The following is a 6,000-nucleotide window of genomic DNA, read 5'->3' as shown; positions in this document are numbered from 1 at the left end:
TACTTGCTCATGCATGTCATCTTTCATATGTATGTAGCAAAAGATTTTTAACTTAAGAAAGTTGCCTACATCATAGAAGGTCGAACCATGATTGTGAGAAAAAGGGCTATGTTTGATAGTGTATGTGTTGTATGTGCGAGAATTATTGTAATGTATGTACTATTTATGAAGGTAGATGCACCTCAATGCAATTTTTGATAGTGTATGTGGGGTATATGTGATATTTGGTTCATGACCATGACAATTCAAAAATCGTAGGGTATCATTTTGTATGTAATATGTAGGTAGGTAGATGCACCTCGAGGTGATTTTTGATTTTTCAAAATCTCCAATGAATCCAACCCTTTGGTCCATTACCTTAACAATTGTTGGAACTAGACCCAAACCCACCCACACCAAAGTTAGAACAAAAATTTGCTAATAAATATTTATTTGTTTATGACTCCATATGCTAGGTTTGTGTGGATAACATTGTGTACATAATCAAACATTTCCATACGTCAATGTTTACTTAATTAATTATCATCATAGGCTACAATGATGGATGAGAGAGAGAGAGAGAGAGAGAGAGATTTTGTTTTTTTGGTGATGCACCCATATTAATTACGTTTCATACACATGTACCATGCCCTATCAAATGGAGGCACTATTGCATGTGTTGCTTATTATGCCTCTATTGCTGCTACCACATTATTGTTGCTCCTTGGACTCTTTTGATAGTGTATGTGGTGTGTATGCCAATTTTTTGAAGATTGGACAAATTTTCCATGTCAAAGAATATTGTTAGGTTAATATTGTTGACAAGCACAATAAGAATGGATAAGAATAACTTACTGAAAAATCAATCACATTTTCAATGACACCATTGCAAAACATTTTTCCTTCAAAACATACCTAAGATTCTCCTATAAATATTTGAATCTTGATGTACTTTCTCAATTCATCATATTGCAACATTTTACATATTATGGTTGAACTAACATGTATGTTTGTGTCTAGATGTCATGGGAACTACAAGTTACTTGCCGAATACTTTTTAACTTTGAGTAGATACCTCAAGGTAGTGTAAAACACCTATCTCTCTATCTCTCTCTCTCTCTCTCTCCTTCCTCTTCTAGTCATACTTGCGTTTAAACTTAAGTTAATTTTGTGTATCACAAAAACATATACAATAAGAACTTACATGGTGTCCTATTCATTGTTGCCATGTCATCTTCCATATAAATTCACTATGTCAAAGAAGAGTGTTATTAAAGATTGTTCACAAGCACAATAAGGATCGTGAGAAATAAGTTGTTGAACACTCACTCACATTTGCAATGAACCCATTGTAAAAAAACTGTTTGTTGAAAAATAGGTAAGAGTTTTCTATAAATATTTTTAAGTCCTAACGTACTTGCTCATGTATGTCATCTTTCATATGCATCTAGCAAAAGATGTTTAACTTAAGAAAGTTCTCTACATCATAGAAGGTCGAACCATGATTGTGTAAAAAAGGGCTATGTTTGATAGTGTATGTGCGAGAGCTATTATAATGTATGTACTATTTAGGTAGGTAGATGCTTCTCTATGTGATTTTTGATAGTGTATGTGGGATATATGTGATATCCGCTTCATCAACATGACAATTCAAGAATTTTAGAGTATCATTGTGTATGTACTATGTAGGTAGGTAGATGCACCTGGAGGTGGTTTTTGATTCTTCAAAATCTCCAATGAATCTTTGGTCCGTTACCCTAAACAATTGTTGGAACTGGACCCAAACCCATCCACACCAAAGTTAGGGCAACAATTTTCTAATAAATATTCATATGTTTATAATTCCATATGCTAGGTTTGTGTGGATAATGTTGTGTACCTAATAGAACATTTCCATACATTAATGTTTACTTAATTAATTATCATCATGGGCTACAATGATGAGAGAGAGAGAGAGAGAGAGAGAGAGAGAGAGAGAGAGAGAGTTTGTTCTTTCTGTGATGCACCCACATGATACACATGTGGCATGCCCTATCAAATGGAGGCACTATTTTTTGTGTCACTTATTATTCCTCTATTGTTGTTGCTGACACATTATTGTTGCTCGATGTACTCTTTTGATAGTGTATGTGGTGTGTGTGCGAATTTTTTTGAAGATTGAACAAATTTGCTATGTCAAAGAAGATAATATTGTTGACAAGCACAATAAGAATGGTTAAGAATAACTTGCTGAAAAATCAATCACATTTTCAATGACCCCATTGCAAAATATTTTTCCTTAAAAAACCTACCTAAGATTTTCCTACAAATATTTGTGTCTTAATTTACTCGCTCAATTCATCATATTGCGACATTTTACATATTATGGTTGACAGGTATAATTTTTTAAAATAACATCCATTTTTGTGTTACTTTTAGTTGATGTCATGGGAATTGCAAAATACTTGCCAAATACTTTTTAACTTTGAGTAGATACCTCAAGGTAAAGTAAAACACCTCTCTCTATCCCTCTCTCTCTCTCTCTCTCTCTCTCTCTCTCCATTCTATCTCTCTATCATACACATAGCTTAATCTTTTCAATAATAAATGGTCCTACTTGCCTTAACTTGAGATCTTTCATATGTATCAATTTGGATTCATATTGATTTCAAATATGAATATAATAAAAATGTCTAATAGTAAGTTAATTTTATGATGTAAAAACATATATACACTAAGAACTTTCATGGTGTATAATTCATTATTAACATGTCATCTTTCATATGCATGTAGCAGAATATTTTCAACATAAGAAAGATCTCTCCTTGCAGTCACTTAGAGTTGGAAGAATTGTTTACCACAAATTTTGATCATTTGTTCTCTACTTTGAAGACTCTACAACCTTCACAAAGGTATGACTTATGTTTTTCCTTATTTTAGCTGCTTATATTTAATAGCAAAGAGTGAAAAAATAAAAAATTTAATTGTATAAATAACAATTTAAAGAAAGAAAATGACCTTTAAGTTCTTATATTTATGGCAAGATATTTAGTTAATTCACTTCTAATAGTGATTTGGATAGTAGTATGCAATAAAATAGAGAGGATACAAAACCTTTGACATGGTGTTGCATCAATCCTTTTTTTAAAGAGTCTCTAGAATTTTTTTTTAACATTCTATGTATAAAAAGATAAAAAAATATATGAATGGTTTGTATAGTCAAATTATGAATGAATATACAAATAGTCTAATATATATATATATATCATTGCATTAGGAAAATGACAGACGCTATCTTGAGATTATTACCATTCGAGACACGAAATGCTCTATCTTTGGAGTTTGAAAGAGAGTTGATGCCTACAAGTTGGGAATATCCATGGATGATAGAAACATGAAACACTTGGGGGTCATTTGTAAAATAGGGGTAACACTTAGAATTATTACTCATAATAGCCATCACTTAAGGGACCAAATAAAGCTAATGAGATACAAGCAGATGCTAGATATAGTAGATAGTTACACAGTATTAGTATATGATTTGTTTACTAGTCATAATAAATATGTAGATTTAAGGTATGCATATGAAAATATAGGTACATTGTTTTCTCATAGAAGTTTTGAGAGACTAAAAATCATTGTAAAGTTTATTCTTGAATCTTATTGGAACTAAATGTTGCGCTGATCACATTCTTTTGTATTAAATAGATCATGCATATCCTATTCTTTTTTGAATCATATAACTTATATCTATTCTATGATATGTTTAGATTTTGAAAATAACATCTAAATCAAGAAACCTTGAGTTATTGGAGGTAATTTAATTATGCAATATATATATATATATATATATATATATATATATATATATATATATATATATATATATATATATATATGTATATTTGTATGTAAATTTGTTTTATTTTAAAAAAACTCATGTTTGAAATAAATATCTAGGTTTTACAAGAGAAAAAACATATAAGCACAAAGAACAATTTGAAGTTTATCAAAAAGAAGAGAAGGTAGTATTCGAACGATCTCTCTTTTTGCTATTGATAATATGTGAACATATATGTTTGTAATATATAGCTTCCAAAAAAATGTATGTGCATTAAAAAATATAGATTACATAGAAATCTGATAGTTTTCTTATACAAAAATTTCTATTGAATTCATTAAGAACATAAGTGTAATTATAAGTTTAAATATCTATGAGTATCAAATGTATTGATAAAAATTAACCAAGCAGTGAATTCATATATGTTGTTTCAAAATCGCTTTATACATTAAAAAACAAACGAAAATGTGACATTCAGATGTTTTTCCGTCATTGATAACTATGCCTATTGATTTCAACTAACTTGCTACTCCCCCCCTCCTCTTCCCCCTTCTCTCTATAAAGCACGCACACACATACACATGCATAATGGCATTCCCCTTCCAAAACGGCCACTTTTGGAGCCGTTTTGACCGTTAAAGGTTCCGCTAATTAGTAAGTTAACCAATTCCTTACACAGTCCTTTTTTAGACGTTTTTGGCCCTAATGAGGAGATGAAAGTGCATCAAGTACCTTAAGCAGAGATGGTACAAATTTTTGAGCTTGATATGGTTCGTGAGGTCAGTGAGCATGTAAGGGTAATTAGGAATGAACATGAGGGAAGTTGGGAAGCATTTAAATTAGTCTTGAAGGATGAGATTTCATGGACGACTCTGAAAGGTTGACAAAGAGAACATTTTTAGGGTGGATAGCTAAGCCAAACGAGGGATTTTCACCCACCGAACTTCTAAGGGAATTTAAACGATGCTATGATCAATTGTAAAAGACTGAAAAGGCTACCCTAAATTTAGAAAATATGTTTTTTTTAATCACTACAGGAAAAGAGATACAAGAGAAGTTGGAGATACTTCTTGAAGACAAAGTTGTCAAATAGTGCCTAAAAACTGATTGGAATGAGGTTGAAGATGTAGTTTCATAGCTAGATAAGCAACAACAACCAAGACACAAGATGATAGTCAACACTATTGAAGCACCAAGCATTCCTGAGAGTTCCATAAAGCTTTTTATTTGGTTCCAATGAGTGACAAATCCATCTTAGATGATATCGTTAAAGGAACGCAAGAACTGATGTTAAATCTTGCAAGGCTAGAAGAGAAGGGCAACCATCAAGGCCAATCTATAGGAGAGAAAAGACCTCAAAACATAGAAGGCTTTGTACATAGATGCATATAATATGATAGTATCGACCATGCAAGGAGGGATTGTAAAAGTTTCAAAGATTCTTTGATGAAGGAGCTCGTTTTCTTTAAAGATGGCAGAATTCACTTAAGTGAAACACATAAGCCCTTACGTACAAACTTTGGCAAAGAAAGAACAAAAAGCTAGAAGAGGACATGGCTACTAGCCATGCCATCTCAATGGTTGAGGCAACCAGCTATGGGTTAAAGGTAGAGTCTATTAAGTAGAGAAAGGAGTCAAGGTTGACCCAAATAAGTATCTAACAATATTGGAGAAATATGGCTATGCTCAATAGAATCTACTTTGGAAGGTAAAATGATTAAAGAGGTTTTGCATGAAGCTAGAGATTGCATTTGGCTAGACCATGTTGGGATGATCATGTGGAGTCTTTATCAATGCATACATAGATTGCCAAATGTCTAACCAATGAGTCCATTGTTGAAGAAAAACTTTGGCGTGAGAATGGGGATGGACCTTTAAACCCGGCCACAAGGAGTGGAGGAAGAAATAACACAGTGCCTTCTAGGTTAGCTTCTCCACAAGAGATTCCTACACCTCAGGGACCTATGCATGAAGCTTCTAAAGAAAAGAAGAAGAAAATGACAAAAGCTAAAGCAAAGGATCCAATCTGCTACTATAGGGGCAGTGACATATCTTAAAAAGGTATTGAAAGAGACGATTTTAAACAATAAGGTTGAATTTACCTTGGGTGAGGTCCTTGGCATAAGGAAGCGGGAGTCCATGAAGAAATCATTGATATCTCAAAGAGGAAGCGACAGTCTCTTACTAAGGCTGTCCATGTA

This window comes from Adiantum capillus-veneris, chromosome 3 (assembly GCF_014529385.1).
Source record: "Adiantum capillus-veneris isolate H3 chromosome 3, ASM1452938v2, whole genome shotgun sequence".
Lineage (NCBI taxonomy): Eukaryota > Viridiplantae > Streptophyta > Polypodiopsida > Polypodiales > Pteridaceae > Adiantum > Adiantum capillus-veneris.
Note: the sequence above shows the minus strand (reverse complement) of the source record.